This window comes from Gossypium arboreum, chromosome 12, assembly GCF_025698485.1.
Source record: "Gossypium arboreum isolate Shixiya-1 chromosome 12, ASM2569848v2, whole genome shotgun sequence".
NCBI lineage: Eukaryota > Viridiplantae > Streptophyta > Magnoliopsida > Malvales > Malvaceae > Gossypium > Gossypium arboreum.
The window spans coordinates 13548081-13563867 of NC_069081.1; the positions used below are offsets into that span (position 1 = coordinate 13548081).

General features: G+C 32.0%; 1 long non-coding RNA gene and 1 other non-coding gene across 5 annotated transcripts; both read left to right on the forward strand.

Moving 5' to 3' along the window:
- Positions 1 to 7114: 7114 nt before the first annotated feature.
- Positions 7115 to 12143, forward strand: LOC108479967 (uncharacterized). Of its 4 annotated transcripts, none has more exons than XR_001870537.2 (6): positions 7121 to 9144; positions 9218 to 9354; positions 9467 to 9586; positions 9874 to 9953; positions 10613 to 10866; positions 11845 to 12143. It is a non-coding gene; the product is annotated as an uncharacterized LOC108479967 (long non-coding RNA). The 4 variants fall into 4 exon arrangements; XR_008276169.1 differs by having other exon boundaries at positions 7121 to 8404; XR_008276170.1 differs by having other exon boundaries at positions 7121 to 8191.
- Positions 7890 to 7982, forward strand: LOC128285878 (small nucleolar RNA Z122). Its single transcript, XR_008276425.1, has one exon. It is a non-coding gene; the product is annotated as a small nucleolar RNA Z122 (small nucleolar RNA).
- Positions 12144 to 15787: the final 3644 nt, after the last annotated feature.

Here is a 15787-nt window from a genome sequence, read left to right on the forward strand (position 1 = left end):
ATACCTAATTACATGAAATAGCCCAAATTACAATAAGGTCTAGACCCGAAGCCAAATTGTGCTAAACCCAAACTAACCAATCCAATTACATTGAACAAGCCCAATACCCATGGCCCAAAATCTAAACACCCTTAGCAAACCCTAGCACCCAATACCTTTGCGCCGCAGCCCCCACGTTTAGCGTCCCTTCACCACACACGTCGGCACACCAAGCACGACCCCTAGCCCGCGTGTTGCACGCCCACGTTCATGCGCTCCGCCCCTTCACGTCCTCACGACCTGTGTTTTGAGCTGCTTGTATTTTGGCTATAAAGCCTTCGAATTTTAATTGTAGAGGGAACCTTTTTTCCTTTTTTTTTCAAAATAATAGAACACGAATGAATTTGGAATGTAAAATATACACAAAAAACAATAGAGAGCAACTGAAGGTATATCTATTAGAAGTGGTTATTTGCACCAATTTCATTTTGTTTTTTATTTTATTATTTTCTTTTCACTCAAGTCCGCAATATATATACTAAATATATAAGAGAGGAAGGGAGACTCACTGGAGTTGCATCGTTAAACTGCAGTGAGCACTCCATTCATCATGATTGGGGCTTGGTATAGGCCTTTCGACTGAAGCAAGGAGAAATGAGTTTTTAAACTCTAGGGTTTTTAAGATCAGGGGTTGAAAATGTTTTTAAAACAAATTTTAGGTTAAGTAAGCAAAATAAAACAGCACCATTTGGTGTTGGACCCACGCATTTTAGCTCAAAATAGGGGATTTGGGCATTTAGTCCCCCCCTTCACGCTAGCATTCAATTGAGCCATGTTTAAGTTTTTTTAAATTCTTTTAAATTGTCCCTGGAATTTGCGCGCCGTTGCAAATCAATCCGCGCTTAAGTGTTTCATTTTGGGCATTTGGTTTATTTGTTTTTTAGTCCCCGTTGGTTTATACGCCTCGTATTTTGATCCTACGGTACTTTATCATTTACAAATTGTCTTTCTTATTTTAACTTTTTTAAAATTAAGTTTTTAATTCATATTTTAAATTTTCTTTTTATTATTCATTTTTTTCATATGTTATTTTACTATATACTGTTTTAATAAATTACATATTATTAAGGTTTTTATTTCTTTTTTCTTTTTTGCATATTTTTACATTGATTTATTGTATGACTTATTGGTCTTAAAATTCTTTTATATAATTTTATACTTTAGTGATTTGTATGCTATTTACTTTCATACATTGATATATATATATATATACATCCATTTGTTTGCTTCAAATATTTTTATGTGTTATTAATATTTGTATATATGTATTATTCATAGTAAGTCTTCTCATTTCATGTATATTACCAATTTGGATTGACATATATTGCTTTATACGCCACTTACCTTTTTCATATACATTATATATTTTGAAATTTCATTCATACATTATTATTTCATATATATATATATATATATATATATATTCTTATTTTACTTTCTTGGTATTTTAAACTTTCATGTAAGTTACTTATTTCAAGGTTTATGCATATAATTGATTGTTTGCATATTGATGTTTCTAAAGTACGTTTTCTTTATATCACTCATTTGTTTACTTGTTTTTTAAACTTGCTACATGTTATTTATGTTATTAATTCTTAAATTTACTTTTAAATCATTAGCTTCCAAATGTTAATATTAGTGTTCAAATAATGTAATATTATTGCCACATATTTTCATTTCATGTTCAATAATAAGCTTGCATGTTTGTTATTGCATCGTGATTTTAAATTCCAACTTTTTGCCCAACATTAATTGTTTTTACCCTAAGATAAACCAAATGAATATATTTTGAGTCAGTTTCATAATTGCTTATTTGGAAACTCTTCAAAACAAGGCAATGTTTCGTGTTTGAAAATTCGAGAATTCGTGCCCTAACGTGCTGGGTTTTGATTTTCCGTTTGGCCAAATGACGGAATACCCTTTTAAGATTTCGTTACATGTTTTGGAAATCATGAGGTGATCTCAGTTTTTGGAGGCTTAAAATATCGTTTCCTAACGTGCTGGATATGGTATTTTATTCCTTTGGAATGAGTGAATCTTAAAATCCAACTCGAGTTGTTCACACATTTTTTAAAGGGATCGTATCTTAAATGTTTTTTCAGATTTTCAACATTAGGACATAAATTAATCAATTATATATCAATTTTGGGCGTCACGAAGGTGCTAATCCTTCCTCGTACGTTACCGACTCCCGAACCCATTTCTTGATTTTTCGTAGGCCAAAATCCATACTTTAATAAAATAATTTATTAGGTGATCCGATCACACCTAAACTAAAAAAGATTTGTGGCGACTCCATAATTCGTTTTTTAAATTCAATCCTCGTCTTTCAAAATAAAAATTGTTTCTACACCATAAGTTTAGTGGAAGTAAGGTTCTATATTTGGTTTTATATGTTAATGACATACTGCTTGTCAATAACAAGTATAGTCTCAATCAATGCCTTAAGAATGATTTTGAGATTACAAAAATGCATAGATTTTTTTACATTTTAGCAATGGAAAATCTAATGTACATTCAGGTTTGTATACATTGGAATATTGTGTATATTATTGGGATGTTAGGAAGATATTTTAAGCAACCCTAGTTTGGACCATTGGATAGCATCCAAAAGGGTTATAAGGTATTTTTAGAGAACAAAAGATTACAGGCTCACATATCGAAGATCTAATTAGTTAGAGATCATCAGGTATATAAACTCCGATTTTGATGGAATATGGATATAAGATTTTGTCACTAAGGTGCAAATTGAGAAAATAAATTGCAGTATTTTATTCCAAATGCAACATGAGCACATTAAAGTCAAAACACATAGACTTTAAGTTCCTGGTTGTTAAAGTAAAAGTTCAGAATAGTTAGGTACTTATAAAGCATATTAGGACAAACTCCATGATTGCAGATCCGCTTACTAAGGAACTACACCTAAGGTTTTATAAGAGCACATTGCTTATATAGGTGTAATGTCATTTAAAGGATATTTTGTTTTAGTGGGAGTTTGTATTTTTAAATACTTTTATGTTATAGACACATTTTCAGTTATTTCAGTTTAAAGATAATAGGTTTATTTTCTGCAGAAATAAAGTTTATTTGGTTTATTCACACTCTAATTTTGGTAAGGTTTGATCTCACTAAGGAGGACCAGTTGGAAATAGACATGTTTAGATCATATTGCATGCAATTTCCATGCTACACATCCATACTTGATCTATGTCATTTGGTTGTGTTAATATACGTGATCATGGATGGATTTAGTTACGATATATGTAACGAAAGTCTTCTTGGTTCTATGTTAACATAATTAATGGACAAGATTGTTCGAAATATCTTTTGGATATGATAGTAAAATTTTGAGCTCATAAGCTTATATAATGACATGTAATTATAGTGTAATTAGTATATATATGTGGTCCAAGTGGGAGATTGTTGGAAAATATGGACATCACATATATAATAAGGGTAATTACATGTTATCATTTACTATCATGATAGGTTGGCCCAAATTAAAAGTGATCTAATTTGGTTAAAATTTTATTGGGCTTTAATTATTAAATAAAGTATGGGTCAAATATGTGTAGATACTCTAGTAATTGAGTTCTAATCATATTCTAATTAATGATGGGCTAATTAGAATTTAATTAGAATTAATATGCCAAAGTTCTAAGTATTAGGGTTATTGTCCCCAAATTATACACAAGATATATTTTCTAATATCCCATCATTAGGAAAGAGAGAGAATATATTCTCTGAATTTCTTGTATGCTAATTTAGAAGATCAAATCCCCAAGATCAGGTAAAACTTCAAGAAATTCATGGATTCAGGTACGCTTCCACATCTAGTTTTGTTATTTATTTATTCTTGATGATTTGAAATGATAAATCCTAGTTTACGGTTCTAATTTTATATTAGATACTTTTAAAATTCTAACAAAAGATTAATTTTTTCCCATAATAAGTACTTACTTTATTAAATGTTAAAATTTTTATTTATTTTTCTTATTTTAAAATTTCTAATCTATAAATATTTGGTTTTAGAGATTAGTTTGGTGGAGTTTTAGTTGCAACAAATGCTATGGAAATTGTTTTGCAAATGAGTCCTGGAGAAATAATATTGTAAATAGGTATAGGAAGAATATTTGTGAGAAGTTTTACAATATTCAATTTAGACATATTCTATAAACCAAAATGTAATGCATGATGCTATCAACATTGATTAATAAAATTCTTCCTTCCCTTTCAAAATAATAAAAGTTTACATTTCAATCTCAATAAACCACCAATTCGGGCGTAGTTAAGGTTCCTACATGCTCCCAAAATCAAAAATTTTTTATATAAGTTTTTAAAATTTTAAATTAATAATGATAAAATTGTACTTTGGCCCCTTAACAATGATAAAATTTTGATTTAATCATTTAAAAATTATATTTTTTTCCTAAAGCTTTTTAGTTTTGAATTTTTAAGAATCAAGACTAAATTGATAGAATTCGTAAATTTTGTGGTTAAATTTGTTGAATTTTTAAAATTAGAACCAAATTGGTAGAATTTATAAACATTTGAGGATAAATTTATAATTATACCAATAAAAATGTTTTCATTAGTCATTTAATGGATAAGTGGCCAAAATATTAAATCTTTTAAATATATTTTGTAATTATACGGATGAATTTTTTTAATGGATGAGTGGCTAAATGTTTTCATTTAGTGATTAAATAGATTTTTTAAAACCTAAGTGAAAAAATAGAATCAGCTTAATAGTTGGGCAACTACTTTTATAGTTTACCCTTAAAAAAGGTAAACTAGACCCAAGGTTATTAAATTATGGTTAAATTACACCAACAGTCACTCAACTTTAGGGTAGCTAACAAAATAGTCACCCAACTTTTGAAAAATAACAAACCAGTCACTAACGTTATAAAAAAGTGACAAAACAGTCACTGACTAACAGTTTACATTAGTGTCTTAATGAATCATTGATGTGGCGATTAACTAGTGATGTGGCGATTAACTTGCTACATTGGATGAAGAAATTGAAAAAAAAAACCCTTAAAAAAACCTTTTAACAGAGAAAAAGAAAAAGAAGAAGAAGAAGGAACATCAATTTGCAACGCAAAATTAAATGAAAATAACAAAGAAATTTCCTTTTACATGTATTATTTGAGATACTGGATCAGAAAGCTCTCATTAAATGGAGCGTAATTGTATGCCATGATTATCTCTGCAAATTTGCAATTTTCCAGTTAGCAGCTCTGGTAGATTTAATATTTGATACCATTGTGGATAATATATCTCCCAAGCTTTTGGTAACTATGGACTATGGATTTTTATGCTTGAGCTTGTAATGCAAGCAAGGTTTTGTGAAAGACTTCAGACTGTGTTCTGAATTTTGAGTATTGGTATCTTATGTTGTTATTGAAGTTTGTCCTACAAGGATTGACATGACTGCTTCCTGAAAGGTTCTCTAATTCAGGGATAGGTCCAGAAGCAGGTTGTTGTGAAATTTTGTTAACATTGGATACTTATGTATAGCTAGAAACTGATAAAGAGTTCCCCTACCTCTTCCCCCTACTTGATTTAAACTAATCATCTAATTGATTGCTTCTGAAGCTGAGAAAGAGATGCATTAGCACACAACACTTTAATTGTAGTGTTTTGAGTATATTTTTATTAGGAATTGGATCCAATTAAATATTTAAATGTGGCATCTCCATCCCCTTCTTCCTTGGTGTCTGCATATCTAAGTAAAGAAGATAAAAAAATTTCCTCAAGTTGTATCTTCTTTTTCTTTGTCTGTAGTTTTTCCTGTACTGAACAATTTGGTACACTTATGCAGTAACTGCAACTTTGGGCACACTTATTGCCATCAATGAGCATATAATCTATACTGCCCCTAAAGAGAGCCATACTGGCTTGGCTGACCCTTTGTCATTCCCTTCTGGGTTGTATATATTTGCATTAAAGGACTTGGGAACTTTGGTTGAAGTTGTGGCAGAGCAATACTATGGTGATAAGAGATGGAATTTTATTACTGTTAAGAAGCTACCAAGTAAGAAACATTCATCATCTGAGATATCCACTTTAACGGTGTGATTAGTTGGGTGGAAAAGTGAAGGGATGGGAAGAGGGGAAAAGTGATAGGAGAGAGCAAGACAGTTTTTTTTTTTACAGTCTATTCTTTTTCTTCTTCTGCTGCTGCTGCTTCTTCTTCTTTTTCTTTTTCTCTGTTAAAGTTTTTTTTAGGGTTTTTTTTCAATTTCTTCATCCAACATGGCAAGTTAATTGGCCACATCAGCTAGTTAACTTGCCACATCAATGATTCATAAGACACTAATGAAACTGTTAGTCGATGATTGTTTGTCACTTTTTTATAACATTAGTGACTGTTTTGTTATTTTCTAAAAGTTGGGTGACTGAAATGAAACCTAGGTGACTATTTTGTTAGCTACCCTAAAGTTGAGTGACTGTGGTGGAATTTACCCTTAAATTATTAATAAGTTTACGTTTTAACCACTCAACTTCAAAAAGTTATAAATTGGTCACTGAATTATTTGAAAGTTTCCATTATATCACTAGGTTGTTAAAGTTGTTGTATGGCCTTCTCTTTTTACATCGAATGCACCAATTGAAAGCTCACTTTCCCCTTATCTTTCATAGTTCAATTTTTTTTCAGGAAACAAATTTAAAAGTCATGAATTTGCAAATCAAAATTCAAACAATTTTCTTCTCCAATCTCTGACACTGGCTGTTAGGTTGACTTAGATCTAAGGTATGTTATTTTACTTATTTATGTGTATTGATCCATCGTACCGATTATTAAATCATCGCTTAAAGCTTGTTAGCCTAACTTTAAAAAGTGAAGAACAATATAGCGATTTAAATGAAAAATTTTGAATAGTTTAGTGGCTTAAATGAAAACTTCAAATAGTTTAGTGACCATTTTGTAACTTTTTAAAGTTGAGTGACCAAAACGTAAACTTACTAATAGTTTAGTAACATTGGTGAATTTACCCTAAAAATTGGAATTGCACCCGGGTCGACCCTATGGGCATCTTTATTAACATCGACAATTTTCATCCACGTTTCCCGAAACCCTAACTTCGCCCACATTATATAGAATCACCCCAACAATCAAATCTCGAGCAGCCGAATCCTATCAAAATCCCCGCCTTTTTCTAATTCTAAAACCCAATTGATCTCTCAAATTTCTTCACTTTCTCAATAGCATCTCTCTATGATCCTCGGTGTTAATATATAAAACAATAACACAAGGTAGGATACGAAAAGATGCAATATCGAAGGTACTTCTGGACATGCAGTTTCCGATCTATGGATTCTCGCATTTTCTCGTAAGTTCCACAGTTTTAAAATTTATTTATTTTTGCTCAATGATGATTGATTTGCTTTAACCACACTGAAAATAGAGATCTTGGAGTTTGGGTTTTTCGAAGCCTTTTTCTCTATGGTTTAAGGCGAATTGCTAAGCTTTTTGTGTTTGATTGTGGCTTCATGATTCTGTTTTCTAAGGGTTGAGGTTAATGTTCCTTTTGTTACATATACTTTTCTTTTGGATTATGGAAGAAAGCTTTTTGTCAAACACTTGGAAGTTTTTGGTTTTTTTTGTTGGTCTTAAATTTAAGAGAAGAAGAAAAACCCTTGCTTTTTTTGATCTCTGATGTGGAAAACATTGGCCTTTCAACTGAGAGCAATTAATCGCTTCATTCTTTGTCTTTTTTTTTATCCTAAGATTTTTTGTGTTTCTGATTTGGACATTTTTAGTTATTTCATCTTTGATGGTTTTGGCTTCCAAAAAGTGTCCTTGATAGAAAAAAGCATTTTGTTTTGAGAAATTGATGGAAATTGGGAAATGATGACAGCTTAATTGCTGGATAGTATCTGAGCAAAGCTTTGAAGATTTTTTTTTTCCTTTTGCACGTCAGTCTGATTCCAACTTCCAAAACTTTCATCTCTACCGTTAAAACCGGTTAACAAATATCTAGGATTCAGGGGACGATGATGATAACATAGATAGTTCTTTTAGTTGTGGTGCTTCTAACTATGTTCAGAGATCTAAAAGGTTTGCATTTAGAGGTCCTGGAGAGAATTTGTGTCCAGGATTTTGAATTAGGTAATATCTATGGGCGTTGGTTCTTCCTCAAAGGTTAGCTTTTTCTTTTCTTTGGTACTTGTTTTTTATACTTGAGTTTGAATTTAGTCATAGCACTCTATCAATTTGTAAATAAGTAAAGAAGAATGAAATGGCATTACTCTATGTGCTCCTTGCTATTGATACAGTGGACAACGCTGTTTAGTAATAATTGAATGGCAGATGCGTCGCATGTTCTTTCCTAATTTCACACTGCTTAAGAAATAGGTAATCATTTGAATCCCAGTCCTCCATATCGCTTCACTAATGCAGCCTTTTTGTGTTTGTGCGCTTCCATATGAATCTTGCCCTGCCCTGATTTAATTATACGAGTTACTTTGCTTTTGATCATATTGTTACATTGCTGCATCTTTTTAGTTATACTATTATATGCATAAATTTTAATATAAAATTTTCCAATGAGATGCCTTAAATGCAGGGAATGAAGCTCATTATCAATGGGATAATGGCAAGATTTACCCATGTACTTCAATAAATTTGTCAATGTAGTATCTATACATTTACAGCATGTTTGGTTGGCATGAATAACTAAACGGCTCCTGGTTGATTCAGTGATAAACAGTCATTTGTTAGTTTGGTTCACTGAATCCTTCATTCAACGAAATCCCATTCATGCCCTATTCCATCTTCTCCCGTAATAGCCATTCCCCACCAGAACCAAAGAATAGCAATGCAGAGCCTCCACCGAATAAAGAAAAAAAATAACCTCCCATTTTTGCCCTTCACCCACTCTCCCTCAGCAAACACCTCAAGCCACGACACCCCATCCCTGTCTCCTCGTTTCCGTTCAATTATTCGCATCCCACGATAGAGTTTTTGATTTTGAATCAGTTACAGAGTTTTTTTAGCAAGAAAAAGAAAAAGAAAACAGAGATAGGGAAGATGAGGAAATCGTTCAAGGATTCTCTCAAGGCTCTTGAAGCTAACATTCATTTCACCAATACCCTGTAATTTCTTCTTTCTTTTTCTCTTCCTTGATTTTTTTGTAGATGAACATCATGAATTTTTTTCTTTTTGTAGATAGCAAGGGATTTCAATTTCAGGTTGGGATTGTATCTACAAAGACTACAATATTTTTCTATTCGCTAATTACTCTATCAGTGCATCAGTGATTTCCCTTTGGATTTTTCTCTTGATTTGGGGTTTCTTTTGTTTTGGTAAGTTTAGATTTTCATTTTATCTTTTTTTTTTGTTTGTTTTTTTTGGGTTTGTGCGTTTATGGCAATTTGTTAGAGCTTTGCTGCTAATAAATTTCCTTTTTCCTTGCAGGTGTTCTTATTTCAAAAGGCTGCCCTCTACAACTGTAATGTTGCTGGAACGCCTGCAGTTGTCACTCATGGATTGTACCCTGTTGAAACCATTTCTACTGTTGGCAAAATTTGTGCAAAGGTAAATTCTGTCTCATAAATGTGCATAGTTGAACCTTTTGACATATGCAGCTCCAAATTGGATACCTATGGCCTTGATGCCCTTTGAGTGACTATGATATCATCCTTTTGCTTCACCTGTGGAATTTGTTTTTGAATTTTATAATATTATGATTCACATACTCTATATTTTTTTCCCTAGAGATTGCGTATATACATATATATATATTAGTATCAGATATTTTTGTCTCACCTGTGGAATTTGTATTTGAACCTTACAATACCAGAACTTACATTTAACAATGACAGGACTATCTGGCAGCACCCTCAACAGCTGACCAGTCTTACATTGTTATTTTAGAGCATACAATTGCAGAGAGAGAACGTAGGTAATTTATTTGCATAGTGTTCTTATATACCATAATGTATTTTAGAGAGAGATGGGTTTATGAACTTGTTTGGGTGCTAAATAGATTGGAGTTACAGTTTTTAAGTGATTGTGAGGTAATGCCTATTTCTGATAAATGATAGTGTGATGTTAAATTTGATGCACCAGTTGTTGATGTTTTGAAAGCTTAGAATGCTTCATCCATACGAGACAGTGTATTGACACCATATTCATGCAATGGAATAGTCTTGTGTGACTTATTTTAGAAACACCCATAATTTGTGTTTTGATTTCTGAAAATTTCATAGAGACGACAGCAGAAGTATATTAAATTATTAAACACTTGAATAGAATATGATATTGCAAAGAAAAAAAATAATGCATGGTTTTTATAAATAATAATTATTGTCAGGTGTATAATTATTTTACAGTTACTTACCGATTTGCCTATTGTTGCATGTCACCCTTTACTGAAAGGTAATTGATTTTCCAATTTGCATATGCTTATTAAGTGTTCAAATAGTTCATATTGGCTTTATTACTTCTTCCCTTATAGGTATTCTAAGTCTCTGGTATGTTCTAGCTATTAATAATGTTCTTCCATGTGTTCCATTGCCTCTAAAACAAATTTAACATTAATGTTCTATATTCAACAAACAGTGACCACTCTGCGTATGTGCAAGACATGAGTGCACATAATTTCTTAGAGGTAGGAGCAGCTGCTTTACTTGTTGGAGATATGGAAGCAAAAATGAATGGCCAGCCCTGGAAATATTTTGGCACTGCATGCCTCATCTTGATCAACTCTTACAGCCTTCACCAGTCACAACAATTGCCAATTCTGCTTCTGCTCGCTTCCATTTAAGAGCAATTACAGCATTGAAACGCAGTAGAGGAGGACCTCATCAAATTTGGTATGTTCTTCACTTACTCTCAGATTATTGCTTTGATGACTTTATGTTTAATATCACTTACCATTATATTATTTGCACGGTTCCTAAGGATCTATTGTGCTGTAATAGACTTATATGGTTATGCTGTCAGACTGATCTTTGCAATTTGATGGATGGGAAAGGTCATAGACTGTTAGCTTTTAAGGCAATAATTTCAAGCTTCTTTCCCAGTTAAATGTTGGGAGTCTTGTGGCTTGAGGTTCTGTTTTCTACAAACCTTTTTCCGTACCTAATTGTATTATGACCCCTTTTATGGAGTTTGCAAATTTGATTAACTTGGAGGGTCTGGGACATTAAAACAGTAGATGAACTCTGCATGTTTTGGTTTGTTGTGCCATATTACATACAACCAATCTGATGTTTACTGTATTCTGGATTCAAAAGAATTTAACCAATTGTGTTAGAAAGATATGTGTGTTTGTAACTTTTGTTTCATTCTAAATTTCTCTGTTGCTTTCATTTGGTTATGAATTACGTGTTTTGACTAGTTGGTGTTATACCGTGTATGAAAAATCTGATGTTAGCCGTAATCTGGATTTAAGTGAATTTAGCCAATTAGAAAGATATATATTTCAGTTTAAGAGAAAATTAACATGATTATCTGGATACTCTGAAAATTAAGCTTCTTTAAATGGTAGTATAAATAGCAAGGTAGAGTTGTTTGAGTTTAAGAGAAGATTAACTATGCATAGTTTTAAACCTGAATTTTGAATAAAGTTGTATGGTTACAGTTTGGGTTATTGGGTATAATTTGTGTAGGGCTGATTCTCCTGCAAGCACATTCAGCATTGAAGGAATTGTTCCATTTTCATCTTTTGTTTTCTTAGATTTCCTTTTTATCTTGAAATATCTACATAAAGCTTGATGGTCTACTGGTACTGCTAATAGTGCTTGATAATTTTCCTCAAATAAAATAACTCCCTATTGTTGTAATTTCAGTACGCTACATGGATGACTATAGTTTTTCCGACGCTACATGGATGACTATAGTTTTTCCGACCAGTATGACAGCATATCTTTATCTCTACTCTAATGGAGAAGTATCATTGGCTGCCACCCAACCAGTGTAATAGATGTCATTTTACCGTATATTAATTTTTGAGATCAATATGTAATTTTATCATATCTTAATTTATAGTTCCATCTTTTTTGAAGGTACTAAACATATTTTTTTAATATTTTAGGGGGCTAAAGTGTAATTTTACCATAGATCAATTTGTAATTTTATTCTTTCTAAAGGGACGGAATTGAAAATTTTTATTTCAAAGGCTATAAGTTTTGATTTTTATTTCACATATGAACATAACTAATGTTACTAAAATTTAGTAATTTTTATGTAAAATTTGAAGGTTTTATTTCACCAATAGATTGTTATAAATAATTAATTTATTAAAGAGTATACTTTATAATTAATTGTTGTTATCATGTTATTATAAAGGATAAAATAAAATATAAAAAATATGTTTTTTATTAAAATTGACTGTTAAAATAAAATGTTATCTAGTTGGCATTTAAAATTTAATTAGACTGTCACGTAGGATTATTATTAGGAGATAATAATAACATAAATGACTAAAACGTAACATTTCAAATATAAGAGACTAAAATATAATCGAGGCAAACAAAAGTGACTATTTTTGTAGTTTACTCATAAATAAAACATTGCAATATATGTAAAAACAATTTAAAATATAAATTTATTAATATATATATATATATAATAAACTCAAATAAATAATAAAAAGATGATAAATTCTTAAATGTATATTTGTTTAATTTAAAACAACTTTTATAAAATATTTTCAAGAAATCTACCAAATAATGAAAATATTTTATATAGATTCATTCAAACATCATAAAAGTAAATCATTTCTAAAAAGTAAATCATTTTCAAAAATTATTTTCCGAAAATATTTTATTGGCAAACAAACGCAAATTTAAAGATGTATTGCAATTTAAAAATAATAAAGTAGATTATATATTTTTTATAGTATTATATATTTTATTTTTAATTCATATAATAATAATTATATAATGAATGTTATTAAATTATATTTTTATTAAATTATATTTAATAATTATTATGATAAAATATGGTCAAACTATTTATTATTTTTATTAAATTATTTTAATAATAATCTTATTAAAATTTAATAAAATAACAATAATCATCTATCTTAACAAAAATTCATTAAGGGTATTCGGTCATTTTAGTTTTTTTCTTATGTTATTACAACATCATTTCATTCAACCAAACATAAGAATACTATTACAGTTTTATTTCATTCCATTCAACCAAACAGTTGAATTACTTATTACAGCTCTATTCCATTACAGTTCTATTCCATTACAGCTCTATTCCATCACAGTGAACCAAACATACTGTTAATTTTTCCTGTTTGGTACTTGTACTTTGTTTCCGTTAACCATTCTTGTACTTGACGATAACGGCGTTAGATTTTCTCCTGATATGGCATGTTGCCCAATCAGGGGCCGCTACTTGATGTCCTTCGGAGCAATTCTATCTTTTTCTCCTTTTTTTTTTTTCATAAAAAATCAGATCTCTTTTAAATTTTACTTCAAACTCTTCTTCCTATGAATAAAATTTAAAATTATAAAGTATTTATAAATTCATTAAAACGTATTTTCAGAAATAAAATTCCTTTTAAAATGTATTATTTAAAAAATTTCTTTTTACATTTCAAATTATATTTTTATTTGTAAATATATAGTTTTAAATTTTCATTAATTTTCTCCGTTACTCTTTCATTTCTTTTGTTATAGTTTCAACATTCTTCTCTACTAATTTGTTTTTATTTTCTTTTCTTTCTCAAGAACCAAACAGAAACAGAATACTAGAAGAACCAAACAGAATACTGAGAATATGTGAGATTTTGCAGATTTTGAAAAAAATGAGGAACAATTGAATAACATTCATTGATAAACCAGCAATTATTTGGTCCAAAATGACATAGAGATTCAAACAAACAAACAAACAAAGGAATCTCATGAATGAATGGATTTTGTTATGAACTTCCAAGAAGAGAAGAGAGGATAACAGAGAGAGAAGAAGAAAACAGAATTTGATTTTTGCGCAAACCACGCATAAGCTCCATTTCCTCCCTCATTCAGCATGAAAGGGAGTAACTAACAGCTCCTATGACCGTTACAGCCACGGCACACAGCTGTCACGGTGTTAAAACGCATGGTATCAATAATAGTCCAAAACGTCCCGTTTACTAAGTCGAAACTCACTTAACTACCCTAACTAATAAAAGAAACAAGATTCCCCTAAGTGGAGTCTTCAGGGAAAGTGATAGCCCACTTTACTAAGACCTTTGTGACAGCACGGTTGCCTTTCTTCACCATCCTTCTATCCAACACCTGGACAGGCTCCTTGATGATGGCCCCATCTGTGCCCACCAGTGGTAAATGAGATTGAACTGGGGCCTTCCCAATGTGTTTCTCAAGCTGAGAAATATGATAGGTGGGGTGGATCCAAGACCTTGGTGGTAGCTGCAAGCGATATGCTGTCTTGCCAACCTTGGCTTCAAGCAAGACCCAAAGAATTTAGGGGAGAGTTTTTGATTGAGAACTATCCTTAGTCTGTCTATATGGTTGGAGCTTCAAGTAGACATAATCCATCACCTTGAAGGACCTATCACTTCGTTTTCGATCTGTCAATTGCTTCATTCGATCATGGGAGAAGAGGTTTGAATGGAGGTATGGAAGGTGGTATCCACCATTTGGCCAGAGGCAGCCACAATGCCCATTCTCCAGGCATTTCCCCTATCATACATCACAAATAACTCTCCAAGCATCGATTTAGGACCTCAGTTTGGCCATCGGACTTGGGATGATAGGTTGTGGACAGATTCAGTTTTGTACCAAGCTTTTTGAATAATTATTGCCAGAGGTGGTTCCCTCTATGAAATCCATGCTGATTGATGTCCATGACCTCTGTGGTATTGGTAGGGGCTGTAAAAGACCAAGATAAGCAGCTTGATCATATTTACACTTCTGACAACTCAGACACTCCCTCACCCATTGCTTGACATCCTTGGTCAACCTTTTCCAATACACAAGACTAGCCAAATGATGTCGAGTAGCGTGCACCTTCGAGTGAACCCCAATGACGCCCTCATGGAAATGCTAAAAGAGTTTTTTCCTCAAGTTGCCATGATCTCCAATCACCAGTTTCCCCTTTCTTCTCAGCTCTTTGCCATCCTAAGAATATTTGGGATGTAAGGATGGTTGCACTTGAATGTCAAGGCATAGTTTGTCGAGTTTAGGGTCCAACAACAAAGAATCTCGAGCCTTATTTCATAGATCGGAGATGAGTGTGCTCCTAGTGTATTGTAACAATTGAGCCTCCTATCCATAAGGCCATTTAGGCAAAGCACAACCACCACATTTTGGGACCCTTTCTTGTAAATTGCCACATAGTTGTACCCCAATATTTTGGCTACCATTTCTGTTGGAAAGGGGTTATAGCTTGTTGGTCGGCCAAAAACCGAAGGCTTTGGTGATCAGTACAAATTTGGGACCTTCTCCCTACTACTGCCAAAAGGAAAACCAACATCTCTTTGTAAAGATATAGAGGGCTTGGTGTTTGGCTCCAAGGGCTTTGTTAAAAAAGGCCAAAGGCCTCCCTTCTGATGTAACATAGCTCCCACACCTTGTCCATATGCATTAGCATCAACACAAAATTTAGAAGTGAAGTCTGGCAAGGCTAGAACAAGTGCTGCACAAATAACTTGCTTAAGCTGTTGAAAAGATTCATTAGCCAAGGCAAACCATTCCCAAGGTACTTTCTTCTTCAACAGTTGAGTCAGAGGTTTGGCTATAGTCCCATAATGTTTAATGAATCTGTGATAATAGC